Source organism: Octopus bimaculoides, chromosome 5 (assembly GCF_046866305.1).
Source record: "Octopus bimaculoides isolate indiv1 chromosome 5, ASM4686630v1, whole genome shotgun sequence".
Taxonomy (NCBI): Eukaryota; Metazoa; Mollusca; class Cephalopoda; order Octopoda; family Octopodidae; genus Octopus; species Octopus bimaculoides.
Window position 1 is genome coordinate 120,212,267 of NC_142932.1, and position 10,877 is coordinate 120,223,143.

The 10,877-nt window shown below is 37.1% G+C and overlaps 1 long non-coding RNA gene across 1 annotated transcript; it reads right to left on the reverse strand.

Annotated features, from left to right (window-relative positions):
• Positions 1–3,379: 3,379 nt before the first annotated feature.
• Positions 3,380–8,851, reverse strand: LOC149135840 (uncharacterized). The gene is made up of 2 exons (XR_016242035.1): positions 6,210–8,851; positions 3,380–4,579 (listed from the first exon to the last, which is right to left on the reverse strand). It is a non-coding gene; the product is annotated as an uncharacterized LOC149135840 (long non-coding RNA).
• Positions 8,852–10,877: the final 2,026 nt, after the last annotated feature.

Consider the following 10,877-nt stretch of genomic DNA (forward strand, 5'->3'; position numbering starts at 1 on the left):
TAAAGACACGGAATAATAATGATAATGAGGTACTTGAATGCTGAAGAATACTATCAAGCTCTCTACAGATTCTGTAGTCCACTGGCCTTAAACGAAAAAGAAATATTACCCAGAAATAAACGCAGGAGTGGCTGTGTGGTAAGAAGGCAGCGAGCTGGCAGAAGCGTTAGCTCGCCGGGCGAAATGCATAGCGGTATTTCGTCTGCCGCTACGTTCTGAGTTCAAATTCCGTCGAGGTCGACTTTGCATTTCATCCTTTCGGAGGTCGATAAATTAAGTACCAGTTATGCACTGGGGTCGATGTAATCGACTTAATCCGTTCGTCTGTTCTTGTTTGTTCCCTCTATGTTTAGCCCCTTGTGGGCAATAACGAAATAGGTATTTCGTCTGCCGCTATGTTCTGAGTTCAAATTCCGTCGAGGTCGACTTTGCATTTCATCCTTTCGGAGGTAGCCTCTTGTGGGCAATAAAGAAATAAGAAGCTTGCTTCCAAACCACATGGTTTCGGGTTCAGACCACTACGTGGCACCTTAGCCAAGGTCTTCTACTTTAGCCTCGGGCCGACCAAAGACTTGTAAGTGGATTTGGTAGAAGGAAACTGAAAGAAGCCCATCGTATATATGTATTATGTATTTGTGTGTCTGTGTTTGTTTCCACCACCACCATTGCTTGACAGCTGACGTTGGTTTGTTTACCTCCCCGTAACTTAGCGGTTCGGCAAAGCAGACCGATAGAATAAGTATTAGGCTTACATCGAATAAGTCCTGGGGTTGATTTCTTCGACTAAATGCGGTGCTGCAGCATGGTCGCAGGCAAAAGACTGAAACAAGTAAAAGAATAATTGGAGCATTAAGGATGACAAACAACAACACAAACAAAAACAACAGACGTAAGTCCCCGTCACTACAATACGACCCACACAGCATATACGTATCACACCAATAGCCAATCAAATAGCAGCTCATACATAATACATTAAAGTTCAAAACAAGGCAAGCGCGAGAGCTCGTGTGGCCAACAGGCGTTTATGGTTGCAGAACAATTGACCCACCCGAGTTCCTTACGGAAGAAGGTAAGAATTGCTTTCTCGTAGTAGTAGCAATTGCGAGAGAGGTGTGGCACGCATGTTAGGAAAGAAAGGCCCTGCGTGAACACGTCAGAAAGGTGTCGGTAGAGAAACAGAGCTCGTGGGATCGGAGTTTCCTGTTTTAATACCTCATTGTTTAATTTTTGTATGTAAAATGTTCTTGTGTCACATTCGATTCCAGTGCAATTGTAAATTTTTATTATCATAATATGTGTACTACAACCCCCGTCATAGTCTGCTGTCTCCTCTTTGTTAGTCCGTATGGATAATAAAAAAACGAAATTATTTTATTAACTGTGAGGGAAGATGTGGCTATCTCCGCTTGTTCCTCCAGGTGAAGTCATGCCGAGATTTCCAGAAAATTAAATCTTTTAGATAAGATCTTTCTACCATAAGCAATGAAACAAACATACAAAATGTCTAAGTCTCTTGTTTGCGAAATAATTTAAGAAAAAAATTTAACCAGAAGAATTCGGTAATAATCTATTTCATTGAGCTCTTCAGATCGTGTCCAGGATTATCAAACCAACAACAATAATAATCCTTTCTGTTATATGTACAAGGCTTGAAAGTTTTAGGGGAGGAGCTTGTCAATTACATCGACCCCAGTGCTTGACTGGTACTAATTTATCGACCCCGAGGGGATAAAAGGCAAAGTCGACTTCAGAGAAGTTTGAACTTAGTAAGTAAAGGGCCAGAAGAAATACAATTAAGAATTTTGTTCGATTCTGACGATTCTTCCAGCTCGCCGCTGTGGATAATAATAATAATAATTTCTACGAAAGGCACAATTTGGGTAAGGGGACTAGTCGATTATTTCGACCCCAGTGTTTCATTGGTACTTTATTTATCGACTCCAAAAGAATGAAAAGTAAAGTCGACCACGGCGGAATTTGAACCCAGAACGTAGCGGTAGACGAAATATGAGTAAGTATTTCTCCTGGCGTGCTAACGATTCTGCCAGCTCGCCGACTCAACAACAACAACAACAATAATAATAATAATAATAATAATAATAATAATAATAATAATAATAATAATAATAATAATAATAAAGGTTATTATTCATGTTATTTTATATCAATAGCAGATCGATACCGTACCCCCACCACCCCATACAAAAATGAGAATTGAATAAAAACCATATCATTCAAACTGAAGTGATTAAATGTTGAACGAGTACTTTGAATGGATACGCCTTCTCGTCTATTCATAAAGGTATTTTGAATCTAGCAATCTACGTAGAAAACAAATACATAAAAAAAAGATAAAGAAAAAGATCACATAATCATTAACACAAACAATAAAGAAATAACAACTGAAGAAAAAGAGCGACAAATAATACAGAAACATAAACACAGCGATTAAATAAATATTCGACATAAAAAATCACAAAGAATCTGTCAGTATGAAAAGACAAAAATTCTTAGAGCAGAACAAAGTTTGACTCCAGCCGAAAATGATTTTATTAAGAACTTCGTGGAAATAATATATATATTCTTTTCTAGTCTAGGCACAAGGCCCGAAATTTTGGGGGAGGGTACCAATCGATTAGATCGACCCAGTACGCAACTGGTGCTTAATTTATCGACCACGAAAGGATGAAAGGCAAACTCGACCTCGGCGGAATTTGAACTCAGAACGTAAAGACAGACGAAATACCGCTAAGCATTTCGCCCGGCGTGCTAGCGTTTCTTATATCTTTATTGCCCACAAGGGGCTAAACATAGAGGGGACAAACAAGGACAGACAAAGGGATTAAGTCGATTACATCGACCCCAGTGCGTAACTGGTACTTAATTTATCGACCCCAAAAGGATGAAAGGCAAAGTCGACCTCGGCGGAATTTGAACTCAGAACGTAACGGCAGACGAAATACCATTATGCATTTCGCCCGGCGTGCTAACGTTTCTGCCAGCTCGCAACCTTAGACATGAAATATATTCTTTTCTACTCTAGGCATAAGGCCCTAAATTTTGTGGTGAGGGGGCCAATCGATTATACAGACCGCAGTACGCAACTGGTACTTAATTTATCGACCCCGAAAGGATGAAAGCTAAAGTCAACCTCAGCGGAATTTGAACTCAGAACTGCATTCCGGTCGGCGTGCTAACGTTTCGCCAGCTCACCGCCTTGAAAATAATATAAATATTAATGCAACACCAAGAACGAGAGAAGACGATTTAGGCAGAAATATAAACAGCCAATAATCACAAGGGAGATTATTCAAAATAATTTACAGAGTATCTGAACAATCATGGGATACCACAACAATGAAAGTAACCCAGATGCTCCAAAAACCAAACAGCTGGCAGGCTTTAGGAATTATAAGACTGCAAGATTTTCCATAAAATATTTAACAGAGATGTTTAATGGGATACTAACAGAGCTGACAACACATTAGGTATAAAAGAGTAATGGTTTTTTTTATAGAAACAAAGAGATATAGATACAAATAAATGATTTGAGTTGGAATAAAGTATAGAAATCATTATTATGAATCATTATAGAAAGTCAAAGTCATACCGGTTTCGTCAGAGCTGATCACTGACTTTGAATTAACCGAGTGAGTAGACAAACAAAAGAAGAGTATTCAACACATTTATTGGGAGTTACATGTATAGATCAAAGCAGTTTGATTCAGACTCCTTGGTATTTAGAAGCAAGCTAAAGGAAGCCGATAAGTGCTACTATATTTCATGAGTATATTCAGGATAGCGCAAAAGTCACTAGACCATTTCAAAATATAATGACCCTTTAGTTCATTAAATATTCACATTTATTCTTTTATAAACAATAAATGCACTCTTTGGAAGACATTTGTAATTCATTTTGAAAATTACGTCACTTCAAATGGCCATCATTTCGTTCTTGACAACTGGAAGCTCTTTCTAAAGAATCTTCCATCACCATTTATAATGTTTCTTGGTTTATTACATTTCTTCGCGTTAAATTGTTGGATGACTCGAGATTTTTATGGTATATTCTGTCTTTCAGATATTCCTACAAGAAAAGTCTAAAGCCTTTAAACCAGGTGAGCGTAAGAGTCAACTAAATTTAAAGTTTCTTGATCTGGGCAGTAGACACTATTCGTAGCCGAGAACCTGCTGGCTTCAGCTACACTTTATATGGGAATAGATTCAGCATCTTTTAAATGATGAGCTTTGGGATATGCCCAGCTGCTGGGATTGCCTTTCGGTTGATGCTGGAAGTTTTTCTTCACTGCTCCGCTACACACGCTAAATGTTGTCCTGAGACCTTCCTAGATGTAGCCTTCTCACACGTGGTAAATGGATCATAGCCCTTCATTGTTCAAACCGCTGGAATAAGTTGAGTATCGCTTGCTTAGATAGTGGCTGTCTGACCTGAAAATGACGAATGTAAGCTCTTTTGGTTGTTACAATTGATTTTTATCGATAAAATTTGATTACTTTTACTTGTTCTATTGTGAATTTCTCCATGATTATTTTTCAAGAATAATATGTCAGTAGTCTGAAACAAAAACAAAATTGAAAGCATTTATTGTCAAAAAAGTTATAATTTAAAATGTACAAATGATTTTTGGACCACCCTGTCGGAGCTTTCCCTTCTATCACCCAAAATATTTTGCATTTGTAATCGATACAGTTCTAAATTTAAGAGATGAGGAATTATTTACATTATTTACATTCGACGGATATTTATCCTCATCTTGTTTGTTGTTAACACAACGTTTCGGCTGATATACCCTCCAGCCTTCGTCAGGTGTCTTGGGGAAATTTCGAACCTGGGTTCTCATTCCTAACGATGTTACTATTATTATATTATTATTATTATTATTATTACTATTATTATTAATCAGGTCGCTGCCGTGAATCGAACTCGGAACCTTGGGGTTAGTAGCCCGCGCTCTTAACCACTACGCCATATAATAATAGTAACATCGTTAGTAATGAGAACCCAGGTTCGAAATTTCCCCAAGACACCTGACGAAGGCTGGAGGGTATATCAGCCGAAACGTTGTGTTAACAACAAACAAGATGAGGACAAATATCCGTCGAATGTAAATAATGTAAATAATGTATATGTAATCGATGTCAGAATATGCTTGTACATGTAACGATATGACTGCATCAGAGTTTACACATGCAGTAGTTATTCAATGACAGACTCTCAATGTGATGTAAGGAATAAAACCATAGTAACATTTATTGTCAAAAATTTTTGTTGCTTTCATTTAGCCCGGGTTAGACCTGGTCGAATACGTTTATGATCAATTGAACGGAATTCCAGCCATGACGGGTCGTTTTTTCAAGGTATCTTTAGAATTTCTTAATCTAATTCTATCCTTTCTTTATTCAAGGCGATATAATAATGATTTGAGTTTTTATTGTGGGCAGAGAAACCACATAAACACTGACGAGGTTCTTCGCTGGTTTGTCTTTTCGTTTATTTCTCAAGATTGTTGAATACTTTAAGTAACGCTCAATTGGTTCAGCACTAATCAGGAATAATGTTTTAAAAACTATCTTTCAAAGCAATTTCATCGCTAATGCTTTTGCGAAATTTATAGAAATTAAACAATCATATTTGCCATCAACTTTATAAAACCGGAGCCTTAGAACTAATAAATAAGGTACACCTAACATGTCAATTAATTAGACTTAGTACGGATAATTTCTTTCATATCTACTAAGTTTAATTAATTGGCGTGTTTGTAGCTGTAAGACAGCGAAAGAGAATTATGTTGCCATGTTGATCTCAAACTAATCGGATAAACAAGAGCATTTGTGAAGTTAAAAGAGAAAATTTTAAACAAAGATGATGAAATAACAAAAAATATATAAAGAAAAATACTTCTTTTTAAAAAATGTGTATGGAATGAATTCTGATGTAAATTATTTTTTCTATTTATTTTTTCTCCTTGTGCATTTTGGGAAAATCTTAATTTGCATTAATCATGTTATGATGGCTTTGTTATGTTAAGAATAATAATATTAATAATGTTAATAATATTTGACGGAATAATAATTCTAATTAATAATCGTATGATATCTGCCAGTGGCGAGTTTGGCAGAAACGCGATGAAGAACTTCATTTGACAGATAATAATTGAACAAACAAAAAAGAAAATACTGAATACCTTTCCATCTTTTGTCTTTGTCTCCCTACGTCTTAAGTTCGCATCGTATCTGAGCCCGATTCTGTCCTGTGTCCTTATTAAGGCGGCGAGCTGGCAGAATCGTTAGCACGCCGGGCGAAATGCTTAGCGGTATTTCGTCTGCCTTTTACGTTCTGAGTTCAAATACCGCTAAGGTCGACTTCACCTTACATTCGTTCGGAGTCGATAAAATAAGTACCATTTGAGCACTGGTGTCGATGTAATCTAGTTACCGCTCACCCAAAATTGCGGGCCTTGTATTAAAATATGAAACCAATATTATATTCAAGAGTTATTCATATCAAACATATACCTAAAGCTGAATATCATGAGGAAGGGATATTAACGATTGCACGGTTACTATTACATAACTGGTACTTTATTTTAAGAACCCGAAAGTAGGAACATTTAAAGCAACCACATAGGACATGATATTCTGTCTGCTGCTCCATCGATTCTACCAATCCGACACTGCCTTCCTGTATAACTAATACTAAAATAGTGATGTCGAACCAAGGAATTAACCCGGCTTCAATTTATTCAATATGGAAGGGTCTGTCTAAAAACACTGATAATTTCATGGTAGTTGTTTACAAATGCTTATAAAGTGATTGGAGTTGCTGTTGCTAGTTAGATCCAGTTGAAACTAGATCGAGTAGTTCTATGATAACAGACGTTCTAAGCGTGGCGTTTCCATCCTTTTTTTTTTTTTTTTTTTTTGTAGTTTAAGGACTGTCAATGCAGGAAGGGGACACTGCTCTGACATTTTTCAGAATCTCCAAGACGGATATGAGTAAAAGAGAAAGCTAGTTACAGAACAGAACCTGGCTCGAATAATTGCAACATTGTTGGGTCCGCTAAAAATACCTAAGGACAACGTGATGACTTGAAACCCGTCGTCAACTAATTTACCACCCAAATCCAGCAGCAATACCACCTTCTTACTTTCGTACAGCTTTCATCTACCAGATTTGACTTACTGACGTTTGGACAATCCTGGTAGAGAATACTTATCTAGGATACTGTGGAGGCGCAATGGCCCAGTGGTTAGGGCAGCGGACTCACGGTCATAGGATCGCGGTTTCGATTCTCAGACCGGGCGTTGTGAGTGTTTATTGAGCGAAACCGCCTAAAGCTCCACGAGGCTCCGGCAGGGGATGGTGGCGAACCCTGCTGTACTCTTTCACCACAACTTTCTCTCACTCTTACTTCCTGTTTCAGTTGTGCCTGTAATTCAAACTGTCAGCCTTGTCACACTCTGTGTCATACTGAATCTCCCTAAGAACTATGTTACGGGTACACGTGTCTGTGCAGTGCTCAGCACGTTAATTTCACGAGCAGGCTGTTCCGTTGATCGGATCAACTGGAACCCTCAACGTCGCAAGCGCTGGAGTGCCAACAAAAAACCTAAGATACTGCACAGTGAAATCAAACGAAAGCCGTGAAGTTGTATAACCAACTTATTTATTACATATTCATTCTTGCTCAATTCATAGAGTAGAGTGTGATTGGAGCGACATCTAGTTGCTATTTAGATGACGAGAGCTACTGCAGAAGAACTTTCATTCTCTCGCTCATAAACTGGTAAATGCCCTGTTAATTAATTCTACGAACCACTTAATATATCCGGCCAAAGCCAATTCTTGCTACAATGTTTACGCTTCCAAAAATGACATTACTTTGCACATTTCTGCTTCATCTTCCCTACTAAAATTGAGCTTTTTCTCCTAACCAAGAAATCAATAATTTTATGAGAGCTGTTTTCAAAATATATACTCAAATCACGTCTCAATATTTGTTAGGGGTTTGTTTTTGATTTTCAATTTTTATAAGATGTGTGTTAAGAGTGGCATGAAATCCATATGTTTCCAGGTCTTAAATTTTGCAGCAATTTTATCTAATTTAGTGAGGTAAATGATAATCCGTTTTTTTGTTTCATTAAACCTGAATAAAATTTGTAAAATCAATTATGACAGGTAAAATATGGGATCACATCTTCCTGAGATATTAAAATCGTAAAAGTTGTACATTTTTATAATGCTTTTCACTTGACATGGGTTGAAAAGATCGTTGTAATTGGCGTGCAGTAGAATTATTGCTGCTGTTGTGTAGACGAAGTTCAGTTTTGGTCAAATAGCTCTATGACATACATGTAGCCAATCGGAAATATTACCTAGGTAAGTATTACCCACAAATCATCATCTCGACAGGATCGTTGGTAAAAACAGCTTTCCCATTTATGTTCAACAGAAACTCAATACAAATTTTAAGAAAAACAGCTTTCAGCTAGATGGCAAGCAGAAATACAAACTGTAATATGTCCCACCTCTTTACCGGTGTATTTATGTCAAGAGCGTATCCGTAGTATGTGTATATTTGGACTTCAGCCATGCTGTGGTACTACGACAATTTTATGCATTAGTATCGATGCCAGTACATGTCATTTTGGTGCTTCTTTTAATGTTTCTATTTATTGAAAGGCTAAGTTATATGTTGACGTAAAGAGACGAAAGTCCAAAAAATATTTTACAATGGCATACACAATTCTATAAGCAATGTGTGTATCAAATGTGAAGAGGAACTCTTACGCTGAAAACGGGAATAATTCTTTTTACTATAGGTAGAAGGCCTTTTATATATATATATATATATATATATATATATATACATATATATATAATTCAATAATAGGATAAAAATCTTTTGCAAGAATTTTATCAAGTAGCTAGCGTGAAAAAAACTCGTAAGGGAAAAATCCATCATTATCCCTAGAATATATTTATATTTATATAAGGGCAATATTCTATAGTAATGCCCTTATATATATATATATATATATATATATATATATATATATATATATTGGATGGCCCAAAAATAGGTTTACAGTTATCACGTAGGCACTTTAAATTTCTTTTAAAACATTTTATTACATTTAAATTTCTTTTAAAACATTTTATTACATTTAAATTCCTATCTTACAATCGTATTGTTTATGCACATCTTAAACAGACAATGTTTAATCTCTCAGGTGCTCAAAATGTCCTCTTTCAGCATTGCAACATTCTTCAAACCTCTTCAGAACACGGTGACACACAGTGCGGCACAAATTCCGATCGCCATCAATTTTAGTGAATGCGTCAGAAATGTAATCTTTTAATTCATTTAATGTTTTGGGATTCTTCTCATAAACCTTGTTCTTTACAACATCCCCAAAAATAAAATCCATTGGTCAGGTGAACATGGTGGCCATTCGATGCTGCTCCGTCTTCCAAACAAACGCTGTGGAAAGGCTTGGTTAAGGTAGTCACTTACTGTCAACGCATAAGAGCTCGACAAAATTAACTAAATTACCATAGAATAAATGGTTTCATATTTTTTTATAAAAATTTTAGCTGTAAATAAATTAATGTGAAAAAGATAGTTGAATTATGTTACCCTTAATGTAGTTCTCACGTGTAAGATTCAGCGTGACAAGGAATGTGACAGGCCTGGGGCCCCCTTTGAATTACAAATACAATTCATTTTAGCAACGTGAAATATAACGTCTTGCTCAATGACATAATGCACCGCAGAGAATCGAATACCCAAACCACTAAGCCATGTACCTTCGAATCTGAAACATTAAGACGTATAATTTTTTTTTCTACTCTAGGCACACGGCCCGAAATTTTGGGGGAGTGGGGCTAGTCGATTAGGTCGGCCCAGTACGCACTGGTAATTAATTTATCGATCCCGAAAGGATAAAAGATAAAGTCGACCTCGGCAGAATTTGAACTCAGAACATAAAGACAGGCGAAATATTGCTAATCATTTCGCCCGGCGTGCTAACGTCTCTGCCAGCTCGCCGACTTTGTAAAGAATATTCTTTTCTAGTCTAGGCACAAGGCCTGAAACTTTGGGGGAGGGAGCCAGTCGATTAGGTCGATCCCAGTGTTTCACTGGTACTTAATTTATCGACCCCGAAAGGATGAAATGCAAAGTCGACCTCGGCGGAATTTGAACTCAGAACTTGAAGACAGACGAAATACTGCTAAGCCTTTCACCTGGTGTGCTAACGTTTCTTATTTCTTTATTGCCCACAAGGGGCTACACACAGAGGGAACAAACAAGGACAAACAAAGAGATTAAGTCGATTACATCGACCTCGGTGCGTAACTGGTACTTAATTTATCGACCCCGAAGGGATAAAAGGCAAAGTCGACCTCGGCGGAATTTAAACTCAGAACGTAACGGCAGACGAAATACCGCTAAGCCTTCCGCCCGGCGTACTATCGTTTCTGCCAGCTCGCCTCCTATAAAGACGTATAATTAATTATATCGATTCTAGTCCTTGAGTGGTATTTGTTTTACCGACTCTGGAAAGACGTAAATCAAAGTAGAATGTCGATCTCGGCGGGATTCGAACAAAGAGTTAACCAAATACAAGTCATTTCATTCATGCATTGTTGGATCTGTTGTATTTCCTTGACAGCAAATGAACTTAGGCTGGTGAGTAAACAAATGATTACAGAAACACTTACGTTGCTTACAAAATATGTAATCAAAATACGTGATTATTAATAAAGACAGTTGATACTTCACCTTATATCTGCCAACAGGAATTATATCGATTACAGTTCTTTGCAAATATCAATTAGTAGCCATAAA